Consider the following 19,732-nt stretch of genomic DNA (forward strand, 5'->3'; position numbering starts at 1 on the left):
GAACCGCGGGGGAGATGCGGACGCGAGCTGCGGGGACTCGCTCCCTCAAACGACGTCCTTCGAACTTTCCAGGACTCCCTGGAAGAGTTGGGTTTTCATTTGGTTCCTTGGTCTTTATATAAAAGTTATGAAACCTCAGATAATCTGATCACAGCCTCTTGCCCTCTCCCCAGCACAGCTCCCCCATGCACACATTCATTCTGTCCCTGTGTTTTTCCCCAACCTCCGGTCCTGCTTGTTGTCACGCTCTGATGCTGGGCGCCGGCGGAGTCTTGCCTCTTCCTCTCTAGCAACTAAGACTGCATTACCTAGTCGTTCCCCTGCTAGCTAAATAAATTAATACGAATAATGGAGCCAGGTCAGCATTACCGGCGTTACCCGGTGGTAGGAGGGACATGAACTACAGTCTCCGCGGGGCAACGTCCTAAGCACCTGTGCCTGTGAAGTACACGCTGCAGAAGCTGAATGCAGGCATCAGAACACCACTTTGATACTCTTGCTTACACTCAGTTTTTCCTATTAAAAAGTATACTTTAGTAACAGTACATTGTTTTACAAACAGGCAGGTTAAATGACCGTGGACTGACAGGTTTCAAAGACCAGACTTCCAGTCCTGAGTACTGTGCGACTTTCCATAAATGGCTGACGGCTAATAGTTGTCAAGGCTCAGTTCAAATGATGGGCTTGGCCTAGTTCTTCCAGTTCTAAAGGGCTATGGACCTATGCCTTTTTTTTTAATTAATTAATTAATTTTTTGAGACGGTATTGCCCAGGCTGGAGTGCAGTGGCACAAACTCAATCTCAGCTCACTGCAACCTCTGCCTCCCAGGCTCAAGCGATTCTCCCACCTCAGCCTCCTGAGTAGCTGGGATTAGTGACAAATGCCACCACATCCAGCTAATTTTTTGTAGAGATGGAGGGGGTTGGCAGGGCGGAGGGGGACGGGGGGGGGGGTCTCACTTTGTTGCCCAGGCTGGTCTCAAACTCCTGAACTCAAGAGATTGCCCTGCCTTGGCCTCCCAAAGTGCTGGAATTAGAGGCGTTAGCCGCTGCACCTGGCTCAGTCTTAGGCTTTTAATATGTTGGAGAGTAGAATGAGGAGGCTTCTTATGACACGTTATTTGGAAAGTTATTGAGAGAACAGGAAATATTTCTCGTCCTCTTCCTCTTTTACCTATAGGTAGAGAATCCACCCAATTGCAGAATTGGAGATTCATTCACAAAGGTCAAATGTCATCAGTCACCTGAATTACTGCAAAAATCTCCTCAATGAACCATTTTTTTCCTTACCAGTATTCATTGAGCACTGACTGTGGAAGAGGCCTGAGTCAGGCATTGGGAATACAAGTAGGCATAATATTCTGAAGGAATAAACAGTCCAGATGGAGCTAGCCTCTGCTTTTATAAAGTCTCTCTAAGTTTAAGGCCTTAAGATTTCTCCTAGACTCAAATTAAACAGTATTTGATATGGTTTGGCTGTGTCCCCACCCAAATCTCATCTTGAATTAAGTCCCACAATCCCCATGTGTCCCAGGAGGAACCCAGTGGGAGATAATTGAATCATGGGGATGAGTTTTTCCTGTGCTGTTCTCATGATAGTGAATAAGTCTCACGAGATCTGATGGCTTTAAAAACAGGAGTCTCCGTGTACCAGCTCTCCCTTTGCCTGCTGCCATCCATGTAATATGTGACTTGCTCCTCTTTACCTTCTGCCATGATTGTGAGGCCTCCCCAGCCATGTGGAACTGTAAGTCCAATAAATCTCTTTCTTTTGTAAATTGCCCAGTCTCGGGTATGTCTTTATCAGCAGCATGAAAACAGACTAATACAGTATTTATGCCTTGTTATCAAGTTTTAGTTTCAAGTACAGATGAGAACACTTGAACTAGATGTGACTATTTAATCCCACATTTAAATGTATTGGCCAGGCGAGGTGGCTCATGCCTATAATCTCAGCAATTTGGGAAGCCCAGGTAGGTGGATCACTTGAGGTCAGGAGTTCCAGACCAGCCTGACCAACATGGTGAAACCCCATCTCAACTAAAATACAAAAATTAGCCGGGCATGGTGGCGGGCACCTGTAATCCCAGCTACTCAGGAGGCTGAGGCAAAAGAATTGCTTGAACCCAGGAGGCAGAGGTTGCAGTGAGCTGAGATGGTGCCATTGTGCTACAGCCTAGACAAGAGCAACACTCTGTCTCAAAAAAATTAAATTAAATGTATCAATCATGTTGAGGCTTTCTAAATAAAACAGCATGGTAGATAATTTAGGAGTGTCTTGTCTTTTAAGAGTGATGAAGCAACTGTTCCCCATAGAGCCAGATTCACAACAGTAGCCATCAACATCTGAGCCAGCCTGGGTACTAAATTCTTGTTTGTTTGTTGTTGTTTTGAGACAGAGTCTCAAAAAAGAGCCTGCCGCCCAGGCTGGAGTGCAGTGGCGCGGTCTCAGCTCACTGCAACCTCTGCCTCCCAGGTTCAAGCGATTCTCCTGCCTCAGCCTCCCGAGTAGCTGGGATGACAGGCACCCACCACCATGCCTGGCTAACTTTTGTATTTTTAGTAGAAACAGGGTTTCATATCATGTTGGCCAGGCTGCTCTCAATTCCTGACCTCAAGTGATCCACCCGCCTTGGCCTCCCAAAGTGCTGATATTACAGGCATGAGCCACCACACCTGGCCATGGGTACTAAATTCTATACATATAAACACATTTACTTCTTACAGCCCTCTAAGAATATGTATAAATGAGGCCTATATACACATCTCTATACAAACTGAGATCTTATCCACGATTCGATCCCACATCCACTGACCTCAAAACCTAAGTACTTAACCACCAGGTTCTTCTACCTGTCATCAGAAGCTTTATAGACAGGCAAAATAAAAGGGCTCAAGTGATCCTCCCACCTCAGCCTCCCAAGTAGCTGGGAATACAGGCACATACTACCACGCCTGGCTAATTTTTGTAGAGACTGTACTTGGCCTTTGAAGTGAACTTAAAACAAAAGAGACCAGGCTGGTCTTGAGCTCTGTGATCCGCCTGCCTCGGCCTCCCAAAGTGCTGGGATTACAAGGTGTGAATCACTGAGCCTGGTCTCTTTTTTTTTTAGTTCACTTCAAGGCCAAGTACAGTGGCTCATGCCTGTAATCCCAGTACTTGGGAGGCCGAGGTGAATCACTTGAACCCGGGAGTTCGAGACCAGTCTAGGCAATGTGGTGAAATCCAGTCTCTACAAAAATTAGCCAGGCATGGTAGTATGTGCCCGTAGTCCCAGTTACTTGGGAGGCTGAGGTGGGAGGATCACTTCAGCCCAGTAGGTCGAGGCTGCAATGAGCCGTGATCGTGCCACTGTACTCCAGCCTGGGCAAAAGAACCGAGATCTGTCTCAAAGAAAAAAAAAAAAAAAAAAAACTCGATTCTTTAAAACTTTCAAAATATAAAAATGAAAGTTTGTTTAGAAGAATTACTACCCCACCACCACCACATAAAAATAGATTCCTTTCACTAATTTAAAGTTTGTCTAATACAGCCAACAGCTTGAAGGCAATTGCACAACTACTCTTAAGAATGTGTGACAGAACATGAACCAAATGTTCCAAAATTGTTGTGACAGGATGCTGATCTACAAACTACAGCATCTGCCCTTATTTTCTGCTCTGTTAACCTATTATCATAGACAGATTTACTACTTTATTTTTCAAATTCGCTCATAAAGACCCAGTTCATACTCGTTGGTGTTTTATTTCATCATAACCTAACCTAAGGCCATAATTTAAAGCCACATTTTCTGTATCTATCTACAAGATTAGAATTTGGTTTTTGTTGATAAAATTGCAGCTGGCAAATTTCAATTAATGATAAAAAATACAATCAGATGAACCTGTATGCAGAGTCCAAAGCAGGCACTGGCTTCAGACCTGGGGAATTCCACAGAGATTCTGGACATAAAAATCCAACGCTAATTTTCTCACAGTAACCACAAGTTCCTGCAAACTCACCATTTCCTGAGACTGTGCAGGAGCCCCCAGTGGAGGTTTCCACAATACACCTTCAATTTCCCCCTCAGCAGGGATTCTGACGAAGCAGGAAACCTCATACCATTTCAAAGTGACAGCAAACCACCCCCCCAACCCGCCCCAAGATCCCTGTGGTCTTAGCTCCATAGGGGATGTGGCAGGACCTTGCTCTCCCAGCAGCAAGGCTGGGATTCCAGATGGAAAACTCCATCCTCAGCCCCACCTCCACAACAACTCTACAGAGAACTAGCCCCACCTCTTTTGTTTATGTTTTCTGTTTACTGGGTTTTGATCTAGAGAAGAGAAAAAAAGAATCATGAATTATGTAATGTTATTTTGTGCTCAGGGGGACAAAAAAAGACAAGGCGTACCCGGGACATATATTAATGTCTGTAAATGTTTTGAATCTCAGCCCAAAACTAAAGTGTGCCAGAAACATAACTTTCTTATTTTCTAAAACTGAACTGAAGTTGCGTTGTGAGTCCCTTAATCAACTGAGGGTCTCCCTGAACCCTCTCTGTTCAGGGTTATATCTTGAGCATTGAACAGAAATGAGTGAGGGCACCATCTCATCCTTGGATCATCATCTTATCTGTGCTTGACTGTTTAGTAATGAACATGTATCATTTTTACTAAGAGCCATGAGATGGTTATTCCAGTGATTTCAGAGTTTACTTGAAAGTAATACCAGTTTAGAGCTGAAAGAACTATATATGTGCATTACTATTCATTTTGAGTTGCATCTGTGTGGTATTTCATGCAAAAAGTTCACAATACTTGCAAATATTAACCAAAGTAGCTTCAGGAAAATGCTATATTCCTAAAGCCAATTGATCAATCATTTCCTTCGTAGTGCCCCTTGATATTCAGTTAACACATTAAAGAAAACCTCATTGACTTCATTTCAACAAGTAGCAGAAATGCTGAAAGTCTAGCTCTAAAAATATCTAAATTTTAAAATTATTGCTGTTATTATTGGCTCTCTGTTATTATTATCCTTTATTGAGCACTTACTCTGTGGAAGGCCATGTTGTAAGTTTGGCTTTATAAAATGTATTTTCTAACATATTTTGAAAATGGGCATATCCACATATTTGTCATAAAATTACCTGCTGTAACATTTCTTGAGTTTCTTTTAACATGTTGTCTAAGGAGAAGGAAGAGTTTCTTAACTTGTAACTTTTTTTTTTGAGACAGAGTCTTGCTCTGTCGCCAGGCTACAGTATAGTGGTGTGATCTTGGCTCAGTGCAACCTCCACCTCCCGAGTTCAAGCAATTCTTGTGCCTCAGCTCTGAAGTAGCTGGGATTACAGCACACACCACCATGCCCAGTTAATTGTTGTATTTTCTGTAGAGCAGGATTTCACCATGTTGTCCAGGCTGGTCTTGAACTCCTGACTTCAAGTGATCTGCCCATCTCAGCCTCAAAGTGCTGGGATTACAGGTGTGAGCCACTGTGCCTGGCCCAACTTGTAATACATTCTTTAAGATTCAGGAATGAGTTAAACAGAAATATGTTTTTATTTTGTATTTTAGTGATAATCTTAAAAAGCAATCTTTTATCCTGTTTTTTTTTTTTCTGACGAGGATAATTAAGAACCAAAAGACTTTCTCATAATAAAAGACATTATTTGCTTATAGTCCATGTTTTTCAAAGTAGGAAATGTTTTCCCAAAGGTTTCTAAGAATGTTTCTCTTCAAAATGGGTTCAGTCAGTTGGAGGATTTAAAATTTTATTTTTGGTTTACAATTCATTGTTAATATATGAGAAAAATGATATAACATTTTTAATTAAAACTTGCTTTGTCCAGGCACAGTGGCTCACGCCTGTAATCCCAGCACTTTGGGAGGCTGAAGTGGGTTGATCACCTGAAGTCAGGAGTTCGAAATCAGCCTGGCCAACATGGTGAAGCCCTGTCTCTACTAAAAATACAAAAATTAGCTGGAGTGGTGGCATGCCTGTAGTCCCAGCTACTCAGGAGGCTAAGGCAGGAGAATGGTTGAACCCGGGAGGCAGAGGTTGCAGTCAGCCAAGATTACACCACTGCACTCTAGCCTAGGTGGCAGAGCGAGACTGTCTCCAAAAACAAAACAAAACAAAACAAAAAACTTCCTTTAAAATTTCCTGTTTACTCATATAATTTGTGTTACTTTCTGGAAGATGTTAGTTTCTTCCATGTTCTAAAAACCAATATTCACTGAAATGTGCTAAGCCATAATAAGAGGTGAAAGTACACATAAGGGCTGGGCATGGTCACTCATGCCTGTAATCCCAGTACTTTGGGAGGCTGAGGTGGGTGGATCACTTGAGGTCAGGAGTTTGAGACCAGCCTGGCCAACATAGTGAAACCCCGTCTCTAAAAAAAAATACAAAAAAAATTAGCTGGGCATGGTGGCGGGCATCTGTAATCCTAGCTATTCAGGAGGCTGAGGCAGAAGAATTTCTTGAACCTAGGAGGTGGAGATTGCAGTGAGCCGAGATCCTGCAACTGCACTACAGCCTGGGTGCAGAGCAAAACTGTGTCTCCAAAAAAAAGTGCATATGAGGGTAACAGGATTATAATTAAAAAGATATCTAAAGAACAGGAAGGCATTATTTGTTAAATAGTCTTATCTGTTGAATGAGACTATAAATGCTAGAGGAATTGAGATGTGCCTGGGCTTGAAAGGATCAGAGCAAGGTAAGAAGTGAGCTTAGGATTCAGGGGATGCAGAGAATGAAAAGAATATTCTGAACAACCTTCAAGGGATGTTGTGTCTCTACAGCAGGAGTGCCTGAAAGACTAGTCCTAAGAAGGAAGCTAGAATAGAATGAATTCTTCACCTCCCCCTATGAGATAACAAGGCCATCACAATCCTGTTTACGTCAGTCTCCATAAGAAATCCAAGCCTTCCAGCCGGGCGCAATGACTCACACCTGTAATCCCAGCACTTTGGGAGGCCGAGGCGGGCGGATCACAAGGTCAGGAGTTTGAGACCAGCCTGGCCAACATGGCGAAACCCCATCTCTACTAAAAAGACAAAAAGTAGCTGGGTGTGGTGGCACACGCCTGTAGTCCCAGCTACTCAGAAGGCTGAGGCAGGAGAATCACTTGAACCTGGGAGGCAGAGGTTGCAGTGAGCCGAGACCACACCATTGCACTCCAGCCTAGGCAAAAGAGCAAGACTTGGTCTCAAAAAAATAAATAAAATAAAATAGAAATCCAAGCCTTCCAAGTCATATTAGTCACCTGGATTCTTATCACCATATGCCACTGATCATCACCTAACTTGATTCAATCTTCCTTCCCTCCTCAACCTTCCAAATCCCTCCAGTTTGCCCTCTGGAATTTATGGCAAAACAGCAGTAAAATCTCTTGTATCTTCCACCTTTGAAAAACCCTGACCTCTCAGTGCCTCCACCTTGTCACCTCCTAGTATCACAACCATGTCCAGGTCACGTTCATCAGTAATAACTGTTCCACCTCCACAATCTCCATTACGAGCATTTCTGTCTCACTACCAATCTTGATCTTTCCAACTCATTGCCTCTAATATCTTGGTTCCAAGAGGAATTTGACCCACTAGGATCTCCAATTCATTGACCTTACCACTTTTTCACCATCTACACTTTAAATTGATGACCATAATCCTCAATGGGCCCTCAGTGCTGCTCAGCAATCCTGCTAAATTATCCTTATTAGCTCACTCTGCCGCTCTACAAGAGGTTGATTTTATTTCTTCTCTTCTCAAGTCTTCAATACCTTCTTCTCCCTCTTTGAACTCCGCAGATGACCTTGTTTCTTATTTTACTGAGAATATCAGAGCCCTCAGAAGAAAGTATCTTTCTCTTCTCACCACATCTGCTGATTTATCTATGCCTCTGATCTGCTTTCTCGTTACTCTGGATGAACTGGCCTCGCTTCCTCCATCTGTGCCCTGGAGTCATTCCTTCAATGACTCAAGGACTTTCATCCTGTAGTAATTCCCTCTTGCAATTGCAGTCTCAGATTTCTCTCTTTCCTGGATCATTCTCATCAACTTACAAACATACTAGAATATTTCTTGTCTTTAAAAATCTTACTTGACCCCATCTACCTACCTAACCCCTATTCCTCTACTCCCTTTGCAGTAAAACTCCTCAAAAGAGATGTCTTCCTTTGTCACCCATGCTCCTTCACCCGCAACTCCTCCTCAATCAGATCCAATGAGATCACTTGTCAAGGTCACCTTGTGGCAAGACCAGTGACTGATACTCAGTTTTCATCTTACCTAACTGCTCTTAGTTTATGCAAGAGATTACTTCACCCTCTTTGAGACATTGCATTTGGCTGCAGGGATAAGATGCACTAATGGTTTCCCTCCCATCGCACTAGCTAGTTCCTTGTAAGTCACCTCCGCTGGCTTTTCTTTCTGTTCCCACGATCTAAATGTTGGCTCGTCCCAAGGCAGTGTCCTTGGTCCTCTTCTCTATTGAGACTCTCTCTTTTTTTTTTTTTTTTGAGACGGAGTCTCGTTCTGTCACCTAGGCTGGAGTGCAGTGGTGCAATCTCGGCTCACTGCAACCTCCGCCTCCTAGGTTCAAGAGATTCTCCTGCCTCAGCCTCCTCAGTAGCTGGGACTACAGGCGCATACTACCACACCTGGCTAATTTTTTGTTTTTTAAGTAGAGATGGGGTTTCACCATGTTAGCCAGGATGGTCTCGATCTCCTGACCTTGTGATCCGCCCACCTTAGCCTCCCAAAGTGCTGGGATTAAGGCGTGAGCCACCATGCCCAGCTGAGACACTCTCTCTCAAGGTGTTATTATCCAGACTGATCTAGCTTGAATCTGCGTCCTCATCCAAATCTCGTGTTCAATTGTAATCCCCTGTGTTGGAAGTGGAGCCTAGTGGGAGGTGATTGGATCATGAGGGCAAATTTCTCATGAATGGTTTAGTATCATACCCTTGGTATTGTCCTCGAGATAGTGAGTTCTTGCGAGATCTGATCATCTAAAAGTGTGCAGCATCTCTCCCCTCACTCTCTAGATCTGATCATCTAAAAGTGTGCAGCATCTCTCCCCTCACTCTCTTGCTCCTACTTCCACCATATGAAACACCTGCTTCTCCTTTACCTTCTGCCATGATTGGCAGCTTCCTGAGGCCTCCATGAGAAGTAGATGACGGCTTTATGCTTCCTATACAGCCTACAGAACCATGAGCCAATTAAACTTCTTTTCTTATAAATTATCCAGTCTCAGGTATTTCTTTTTTTTTTTTTAAGAGAGATGGAGTCTCACTACATTGACCAGGCTAGTCTCAAACTCCTGGCCTTGAGTGAATCCTCCCATCTTGACCTCCCAAAGTGCTGGGATTAAAGCGTGAGCCACCACACCTGGCCAGTCCAGAATGGACTAATACAAGACCCATTTCTTTAAATGGATTACACATTGATGATTCTCAAAATTTTATCTCTAACCTTGAATTTCAAAGTCATGTATTTGTGACTTCTCAATATCGCCACCTGATTTTTCAACTGGAAAATTAAATGTAACAATGAAAAACACTCCTGATTCTTGCACACACATTCTCTGTCCTCATCTCCGTAAATAGCCCTACCGTTCACCCAGTGGCTCTGGTCAAACACATATGAGTCATCATTGATTTATCTCTGTCTCTCTAACCCCACAACCAGTCTGCCAGTCAGTCCTGTTTACCCTCAAATGATCACTTCTCACTGTTTCCATTGCTGCTACAACCCTGGTCGAAATACCATCATCTCTAACCTAAACAATGTTGATAGTTCTGGTTTCCTTGCTTCCTGTCTTGCTTCCCACCCACTAACAAACACATACACACACACTCATTCAGTACCAGCTATGTACAGGTGTCATTAGTGAAGAAACCTGATCCCACCTTAAAGCAAGCTCCCTGTGTAAGCTCCATAGTACACTGTAAGCACCATGAAGGCAGGGGCCATGGCTATCTTAATCAGCACTATATTCATAGCTCCTAGCAGAATGGCAGCATCTAACAATAAACATTAAATTAAGGGATGGTTTCATTCTAGAGATGGGTACCCACAGTTAAGCAGTTGAGGCAATTAGTGATGTTTTGCAACAACCATAAAGAGAGATGCACCTCTAGGGCTCAACGAGAAACTGATGCAAAGGCTTTGAGTGTTATGCAGCTCAGGACTTGGGAGTCATCAGAATACATCTGACCTGAGGGAATTGGGACCAATTAGTCCAGGCAGGGAGCAAGTATGTGGTGTAAACGGCATGAATGAATCTCCACCTGGAAGCCAAAGGTTCTGACATGAGGAAGGGGTTTCCATGGTCAGACCTGTTCACATAGAGTAGATAAATCAAACCCCCTAGGCTGGAGCAAATAAGCCTGCTGACTAAAGCTAGCTGAAAGAGAAAGAGTCAGACACAGGAGGAGAAGTAATGTGTAATGCTTTACCATATTGCTCTTATTTTGGTCTTATATTAGTATACTGCTGGAGTGTTTTTAAATGATGTCCATACTGCTATTATCATTGCTGGAACATGCTGGCTATCTCCTTCTAGAGAAGGAAAAGGAAACGAGTCTTAAAGGGTCTTTGACTACTCCCCAAGTGAGAGAAAGGAAGGAAGCCCTCATTAATGTACACATTCCCTCCTTCCTACTCACTTTTTCTTTTCTTTTTTTCTTTTTTAGGAAGTGAAGTGTATATATCTTTTTTATTTATTTTTGAATTAAAAAAGATTGACTAAGGTTCCCTAACTAGTTCTCCAGACATTCAACTTTTCTTAAATACCTCCAAGTTCAACTCAGCTGGAATTTTGAGTGCTGCTGAGTACACTTACATACTTGCCTCGTTGTTTTTCTCTTTCCTATAGGTTTTACTAACTGGCATTTCAGCTTATGAGACTCTCAGAGGAGGTTATTTCAGTAGCACTCTGCAGCTCCGCTGCCTTTTTGCAGGTATTGTACTGTCAAGTATAGCCTGCGGGGTTATCAGGAAGCATTTGGGTATTTATGTGGCAGAGGTGCAACACTGACATATTTTGGGGGATGCCAACTTGACGTGGGGAAGCGGAATATTCATTGGAAAGGGTAATAGGTCTGAAAAGCATATTTGGTAAAAGGTTTTGTTATCTTTGGGAAATCTCATGTACAAACACTAGAAAAGTATTATGTCCCAAGGGCTTTGTGTGGCACAGTTCTGGTGACAGCATATTTTCCTTGTATATATTGGTTCATTAAGCTCAAACCAACCTCATAATTACATGATTGTGACAAGATTAACTGAATGGACAATCCAAATGGCCGAAAGGTCAAATGAGGGTCCCTCTGTCTAATAATACTTTTATTCTTCTGTTATTTTTAGGCTGGCTTAGAATGTGTCATGCAGGCTTGCAGAGGATTGCTTACGTTTTGTTCCAAGACTCATTTATTACTACTGTGTGGGCCGAAATGTGCACAACTTACCAAATCCAGGCACAAAGTAGAAGATTAATCTTCACAGGAGAGAACAAATCTTATTTATAAGAAATCTTCAAAAGACAGAAAAATGCAAAGAATATAACAAACACCCATGAGTCAACATCCAGAACTGATCATTGCTAACATTTTGACAAATTTTTTGCCTTTGCTATAAGAAATAAAATATTACAGCCGGGCATCATGGCTCATGCTTGTAATCCTAGGACTTTGGGGGCCTGAGGCAGGAAGATTGCTTGAGCCCAGGAATTCAAGACCAGCCTGGGCAATATAGCAAGAACTCAGTCTCCATTAAAAAATGTTTTTGATTTAAAAAAAGAAAGAAAACATTACATTAGTCACTCTTAAAAGGTACAGAAAAAAAATATTACAAATACAATTGAAGCCCCCTTGCACTCCCCTCAATCCCAGTCTCTTCAGAGGTAACAACTTTCAGGAATTTAGAGTGTATCCTTCCAGTGTGTTTTCTTCCACATATGTGTGTGTCTGTGTGTGTGCATTTAAAAAGAGAGAACATGAAGATGCTATTAGTATGAATGTATGTGTCCATTTAAAAATGTTCCATCTTCCAGTGCCCACAGAGGAGAAAAACAAAATAAATGAAAATGGTACATAATCTTTAACTTGCTTTTCATTCAACAGTATGATCTTTTTTTTTTTTTTTTTTTTGAGATGGAGTCTCTCTCTGTCGCCCAGGCTGGAGGGCAGTGGCATGATCTCGGATCACTGCCTGCAAGCTCTGCCTCCCGGGTTCACGCCATTCTCCTGCCTCAGCCTCCCAAGTAGCTGGGACTACAGGCACACGCCACCATGCCCAGCTAATTTTTTGTATTTTTAGTAGAGACGGGGTTTCACCATGTTAGCCAGGATGGTCTCGAATTCCTGACCTCCTGATCCTTGGCCTCCCAAAGTGCTGGGATTACAGGCGTGAGCCACCGCACCCAGCCAAGAGTAAATTTCAAATGTTCTTACCCCCAAAGTAAGTATGTGAAGTGACACATACATTAATTAGCTTGATTTAAGTATTCCACAATGTATACATCTATCAAAATGTCAGCTGGGTGCCATGGTTTATGCCTATAACCCCTGCACTTTGGAAAGCTTAGGCGGGAGGATCACTTGAGCCCAGGAGTTCGGCAACACAGTGAGATCCTGTCTATACAAAAAATTTAAAAATTAGCCGAGTGTGGTGGCATGCACTGGTAGTCCCACCTACTCAGGAGGTTGAGGTGGGAGGATCACCTGAGCCAGGAGGTCAAGGCTGCAGTGATCTGTTATTGCACCACTGCACTCCAGCCTGGGCAACAGAGTAAGAGTGTCACAAAAAACCTTTCTACTAATCACATTATCCCATGTAAGCACTTAGATAGATGGCTCATTCCACTTTTCAGGTTCAAAATAAAATACTTCTAATGCTGACATCTTGACTTAGGTGACTTTTCCCAGGTACTCACCACCAAAGATCTACATACAAGGATTCTCTGCCGTCCCTCTGATTTTGTGTCCTTGCTTTGACTACAAATAAAACAAAGAACATTAAATGAGTATAGTCGCAGCAACCTTGAGTTTTTGGCTGAAAATTAACATGTATACAAGAACTCTTGAAATATCAAGAAACTGCTTTGGCTGGGCACAGTGGGCACTTGTAGTCCCAGCTACTCAGGAGGCTGAGGCAGGAGAACCACTTTAGCCTAGGAGTTGAAGACTATATATATTGTGCTATGATGGTACCTGTGAATAACCACTGCACTCCAGCCTGGGCAACATAGTGAGACCTGTCTCTAAAAACTAAATAAAACAAAAAGAAACTTCTTTGACTTTTCTTGCACAGTTGACTTGAATTTTGTGCATAGATATTTGGAGTAGTTAAAAAAAATTCTGAAATATACTCCTAGATATCCCTTTCCATTCATATTAAACTTACTTATTTTATATCATTTTATTTTATTTTGAGATGGAGTCTCACTCTGTTGCCCAGGTTGGAGTGCAGTGGTGCAATCTCAGCTCATGGCAACCTCCACTTCCCAGGTTTAGAGATTCTCCCACCTCAGCCTCCCGAGTACCTGGGACTACAGGTGTGCGCCACCCATCTGGCTAATTTTTGTATTTTTAGTCCAGACAGGGTTTCACTGTGTTGGCCAGGTTGGTCTCAAACTCCAGACCTCAGGTGATCTGCTCCTCTCGGCCTCCCAAAGTGCTGGGATTACAGGTGTGAATCACCACGCCCAGCCAAACTTAATTATTTAAATCTAAGTTGTTAGCTGTTAGGTGAACCGTTTGTAAACTAACAAACTCACCATTCTAACAACAGTAACATTTAAAATCACTATTAATGAAAATTCTAAATATGCAAACTGTAATTTCCTAATGAAATAGCTAGTTTTTTTCTTACAAAACAAAATAAAAAAGTATCACATACAAGAAACTCCACATCTTGACCACTTCTACCTTGCAATATATATTCTTGACTCACTCTTTTCTGTTAGTGCCAAAGGCAACACTGACACTCTTGCATAATCCACAAGGTGGTCCAACATTAATGCTCTCTGGAAAATAGTTGGGATGAGAGCAAAGCTGAATCATCATATCACGTTACAGTGTCTCAAAGTATCAAATAGTAAAATTGCGATTGCCCCACTCTCTGGATATTTCCCCAGTGGTGCCTATCTTGAAAATGCAAATTCAGGAAACATGAAAGAAATTTATTGGGTTTGGTTTGGTTTTATTTGATATAGGGTCTTGTCATGTTGCTCAGGCTGGCCTCAAACTTCTGGGCTCAGATGATCCTTCTGCCTCAGCCTCTGGAATAGCTGGGACTACAGGCATGCACCACTGAATGTGGCTTCTCATATGGTAATTCTATTTTAAATTTTTTAAGAGCTCTGTATGCCATTTTCCATGGCAGCTGCACCATTTTACCTTCCCACTAACACTTTACAAGAGTTCCACTGCCTCCATGTCCTCGTCCTCACCAACACTTGTTATTTTCTGTGGGTTTTGTTTGTTTTAAAAATAATCATATATACTTTTTATTAGGTGTATTTTTATTGGGTTTCATTCTCTGAAAAATATATAACAACTCTTCATCAATCCAAATATTTGGTTAGTTGGAACACATACAAATAATATCCATAGAAAAATAAGTAGCTTCTCCAGCATGGAAGAAAAGGTCAGAACTAATATCTGAAAATATGCAATTAATGGAAACTACATGCAAAGATTATAGTGAAACAAGGTAATCTATATGCAATAAGCTGATTATTTATGGGATTAAGCTGACAAGGATTTATATCTGTTTTCAGCTTTTTGTTTATATAATAGCATTGTACATTCTCATAAATGTTATTGTATACTATTATATATTATAACATGTTTAAAGACATTGAACTAACTTTTTCAACTGTTCTTGAAATTTTACAGAAATAAACATTAGAATAAATGTTGTGGGCCAGGCTCATGCGTGTAAGCCCAGCACTTTGAGAGACAGAGGTGGGAGGATAGCTTGAGGCCTGGGTTGGAGACCAGCCTGGGCAACATGGCAAGACCTAGTGGCTAAAAAAAAAAAAAAAAAAGTAAAAATTAGCCAGACATGGTAGCATACACCTCTAGTCCCAGCTACTCCAGAGGCTGAGGTGGGAGGATCACTTGAGTCCAGGAGTTTGAGGCTGCAGTGAGCTATGAACACGCCACTGCACCACTCCAGCCTGGGCAACAGGGCAACAAAGCAACGCCCTGCCCCTCCCCCACCCCACCAAAAGAAAAAAAACGGTGTGTGTTCACTGATACTCAAGAAATTTATAGATTTTCCTATCAAAATCAGTAGGCTCTATTAATTTATAGTAATTTTTGTGTTTTAAAACTTACATAATACTAGCATGCACAGAATTTAATTGCCCCTACATCCTTATAAGTTAAATATTACTGAAAAACTGAGGTACAAACATCTGCCCAAAGACATATATTTAGTAAATAGTTAGCTGAAATTCAAAGTTAGGTGATCTCTTTCCAAATCCCTACTTCTTTTCACTCCTCCATTAGAGAACATAGTCCTGTTTGAAGAAGTGCGGTTTCTTTTCTTTGTGTGTGTGTGTGTGTGTGTGTGTGTGTGTGTGTGAGACAGGGTCTCACTCTGTCACTCAGGCTAGAGTATGGTGGCATGATCATAGCTCATTGCAGCCTCAAACTCTCAGACTCAAGCAATCCTCCCACCTCAGTCTCCCTAGTAGCTGAGATGACAGACGCATGCCAACACGCCTGGCTAATTTTTTTTACTTTTTGTAGAGACAGGGTCTTGCCATCTTGCCCAGGCGGGTCTCAAACTCCTGGGCTCAAGTGATCTTCCTGCCTCGGCCTACCAAAGTGCTGGGATGCTGGGATTATAGGCATGAGCCATCACACCCAGGTAAGTGCAGTTTCTTTTTTTTTTTTTTTTTTTTCCCTCACATCTTTTTAGGTCTCTGAACACCCAGAACACATTTATTTCAAATAAGGGCTCAATTAATTACATTCCAGACTTCGTCCCTGTATAAGAAGCTAAAACAAACACAGGATGCCAATTCAGCACCCAGTACTGAAGAGTCAACATGAAAACAAGGCATTGTCACACACAGAGATGATGGAGGTCAGGAGTAGAGTTCGCATCAGAGACTTAGCTTAGGAAAGGAGACAGCTGTGGACAAAGGCAGTGCCAGGCTCTCCACCCCTTTTCCCTGCCTGCTATGCTGAGGATCTCATGAGATGGGTAGAGATGCCCTCCAGATCTTCCAAAACCACTGGGTTTTGTGAATTTTTTGAAAAAGGAGTGACTCCCAAGTTCTGGTAACAGTCTTCTAGCACCTCACTTAAAAAAAAAAAATGCAGCCCGGTGTGGTGGCTCAAGCGTGTAATTTCAGCAGTTTGGGAGGCTGAGGTGACGGCGGGGGTGATCATCTGAGGTTAGGAGTTTGAGACCGGCCTGACCAACATGGTGAAACCCTGTCTCTACTAAAAAATACAAAAATTAGCCGGGCGTGGTAGTGCATGCCTGTAATCCTAGCTACTCAGGAGGCTGAGACATGAGAATCCTTTGAACCTGGGAGACAGAGGTTGCAGTGAACTGAGATCACGCCACTGCACTCCAGCCTGGGTGACAGAGTGAGACTCTGCCTCAGAAAAAAAAAAAAAAATTGCCAATCTGGACCTCTGTCTCATAAGAGAAATAATTTATCATTCATATAATGATTGTTGATGGCAAATTCTGATTACCTGTAAGAATTTTGACAGGCTAGGTGCTTTGGCTCACACCTATAGTCTCAGAACTTTGGGAAGTCAAAATGGGAGGACTGCTTGAGCCCAGAAGTTCAAGACCAGCCCAGGCAACATAGTGAGACCCCCATCTCTTTAAAAAAAAATTTAAAAATTAGCCGGGCATGGTAGTCTCTGCAGGTACTTGGGAGGCTGAGGTAAGAGGATCATTTGAGCTTAGGAGTCCGAGGCTGCAGTCAGCCTGTGTAAAAAAAAAAAAAAAAAGAGTTTTGAAATAAGATCTCCATGTCAATTAGACATTCTTATTCCTGGCTGATAGCAGGAATAAGCTACATATATATTCAAAATATGTTGAAAAAATGATATTTGAATGAATTCTTATGAACTGCTAGTTACATATGGTTGGCAAATTTAAAGAATCAATCTAAGGCATCTAACATTAAAACTTAGTAAAACTGGCCGGGCGCAGTGGCTCAAGCCTGTAATCCCAGCACTTTGGGAGGCCAAGGCGGGTGGATCACGAGGTCAGGAAATCGAGACCATCCTGGCTAACATGGTGAAACCCCGTCTCTACTAAAAACACACACACAAAAAACTAGCCGGGCGTGGTGGCGGGCGCCTGGAGTCCCAGCTACTCGGAGGCTGAGGCGGGAGAATGGCGTGGACCTGGGAGGCGGAGCTTGCAGTGAGCCGAGATGGCGCCACTGCACTCCAGCCTGGGCGCCACAGCTAGACTCCGTCTCAAAAAAAAAAAAAAAAAAAACTTAGTAAAACTGGCCGGGCATGGTGATTCACGCCTGTAATCCTAGCACTTTGGGAGGCCTAGGCAGGCAGATTGCCTGAGCTCAGGAGTTCGAGACCAGCCTGGGCAACATGGTGAAACCCCATCTCTACTAAAAATACAAACAAATTAGCCAGGCATGGTGGCGCGTGCCTGTAATCTATAATCCCAGCTACTCGGGAGGCTGAGGCACAAGAATCGCTTGAACCCGGGAGGCAGAGGCTGCAGTGAGCCGAGATCGTGCCACTGCACCCAACCTAGGCAACAGAGCAAGACTGTCTCAAAAAACTATAGAAAAAAACCCTGCTAACTCAAAAACTTACTTTGGAAATTTATTGAGAGCACAGTGGTTAAAAGCATGGGTTTGAAATTAGAAAGATCAGGCCTTGAATTTTTTTTTTTTTTTTTAAAGAAATATCAACATGAGGCCAGGCGTGGTGGATTAACTTTGGGAGGCCGAGGCGGGCAGATCACAAGGTCAGGAGATCGAGACCATCCTGGCTAACACGGTGAAACCCAGTCTCTACTAAAAATACAAAAAATTAGCCGGCGTGGTGGCGGGCGCCTGTAGTCCCAGCTACTCTGGAGGCTGAGGCAGGAGAATGGCGTGAATCCGGGAGGCGGAGCTTGCCGTGAGCTGAGATCGCGCCACTGCACTCCAGCCTGGGCGACAGAGCGAGACTCCCTCTCAAAAAAAAAGAAAGAAAGAAAGAAAGAAATATCAACCTGAGGGCTTAAATTTGGGTTCTACTACTTGTCAGTTGTCTTTCTAATTTCAAAGCCCATGCTTGAGCACATTGCTAACCCTAAAATTCTTTTTTTTTTCTTGCTCTGTCGCCCAGGCTGGAGTGCAATGGCGCGATCTCAGCTTACTGCAACCTCCACCTCCTGGGTTCCAGCGATTCTCCTGCCTCAGCCTCCCAGATAGCTGGGATTACAGACCCCCGCCGCCATGCCCAGCTAATTTTTTGTATTTTTAGTAGAGACGGGGTTTCGCCAGGTTGGCCAGGCTGGTCTCGAACTCCTCCTGACCTCAGGTGATCCACCCGCCTCGGCCTCCCAAAGTACTGGGATTACAGGCATGAGCCACCTGCCTGGCCGACCAGTTACTTTGGCTTGCACCAAGTTGAGCATTCTCACTCCTAGATGAAAAGCAGTATCAAAGCACTTTTGGTTGCAAATGATAGAAATTCAATTAATATTAGCTTAAGCAAAAAGGAATGTATTGACCTCAGTGTTGCCAGAGCTCTGCTTCCTTCTGTGTGCTGGCGTCCATCTGCAGATAGCTTCTTCCTGCACAGCCTGATGTTAGGACCATGCGCAGCTTCAGGCTCATGCAGTTCTTTCAGTTTGAAGGCCCAAGGGAAAAAAAGCTCCTTTCTTTCTTAGTAGCTACAAATCTCAGATAAACAAATTTTAAAGACGATTCTGGCCAGGTGTGGTGGTTCACGCCTGTAATCTCAACACTTTGGGGGGCCGACGCGGGTGGATCACGAGGTCAGGAAATCGAGACTGTCCTGGCCAACATGGTGAAACCCCGTCTCTACTAAAAAAAAAAAAATAATAATAATAATAATAATAATAAAATTACAAAAATTAGCCTGGCGTGGTGGCGTGTGCCTGTAGTCCCAGCTACTCAGGAGGCTGAGGCAGGAGAATCCCTTGAACCCAGGAGGCGGAGGTTGGGATCGCGACACTGCACTCCAGCCTGGGCGACAGAGCGAGGCTCCGTCTCAAAAAAACAGAAGATTCTTAGTTCAGAGTAGGTGGGGCATGTGGTCATCTCGCGAGAACCACATGGCCAGGGGAGGGGCGATTCCCCAAAAGAAAATCAAGAGCTGATTCCTGACAAAAAGGAATGGTGGGTGGGTTCAAAGGAATGGTAGGGAGGTTCATCCCTGTGAGGTTGGCGGGGCGGGGCAGCTAGGAGGGTGGCCCTGAGGTTTCTGGGGGGTCGCGGACGGGATGCCCAAGAGGCAGGACTCAGTATAGTTTCGGAGCTTTATTTACACTATCCTTAAGTTTCCGCGGAGTAATAATTGAATTAACCAGTTTTCTGTTTTCTTCTGTCCTTCATTGGTTTTAGGGGAGGGTTTGGAGAGATGTGCCTGTGCCTGCATTTGGCGTCCTCTCTTCTTTAGCTGTTATTAGCTCTGAGCAGTCCCTTTTGTATAGGGAATTGTGTTAATTTTTTTTTTTTTTTTTTTTTGAGACGGGAGTCTCACTCTGTGGCCCAGGC

The 19,732-nt window shown here is 43.2% G+C and overlaps 1 protein-coding gene across 1 annotated transcript in view; it reads right to left on the bottom strand.

Moving 5' to 3' along the window:
- TGFBR3 (transforming growth factor, beta receptor III) overlaps positions 1-18,895 on the bottom strand; it is a 245,589-nt gene extending 226,694 nt beyond the window's left edge. Inside the window, exons 1-2 of the mRNA XM_011973436.1 lie at positions 18,724-18,895; positions 12,923-12,983 (exon numbers count right to left, since the gene is read on the bottom strand). The gene's annotated coding sequence lies outside the window, so the exon portion shown is untranslated. The remainder of the gene's footprint in view (positions 1-12,922; positions 12,984-18,723) is intronic.
- Positions 18,896-19,732: the final 837 nt, after the last annotated feature.

The sequence above is a fragment of the Mandrillus leucophaeus genome, unplaced genomic scaffold (assembly GCF_000951045.1).
Source record: "Mandrillus leucophaeus isolate KB7577 unplaced genomic scaffold, Mleu.le_1.0 Scaffold1001, whole genome shotgun sequence".
In the NCBI taxonomy this organism is placed as follows: Eukaryota; Metazoa; Chordata; class Mammalia; order Primates; family Cercopithecidae; genus Mandrillus; species Mandrillus leucophaeus.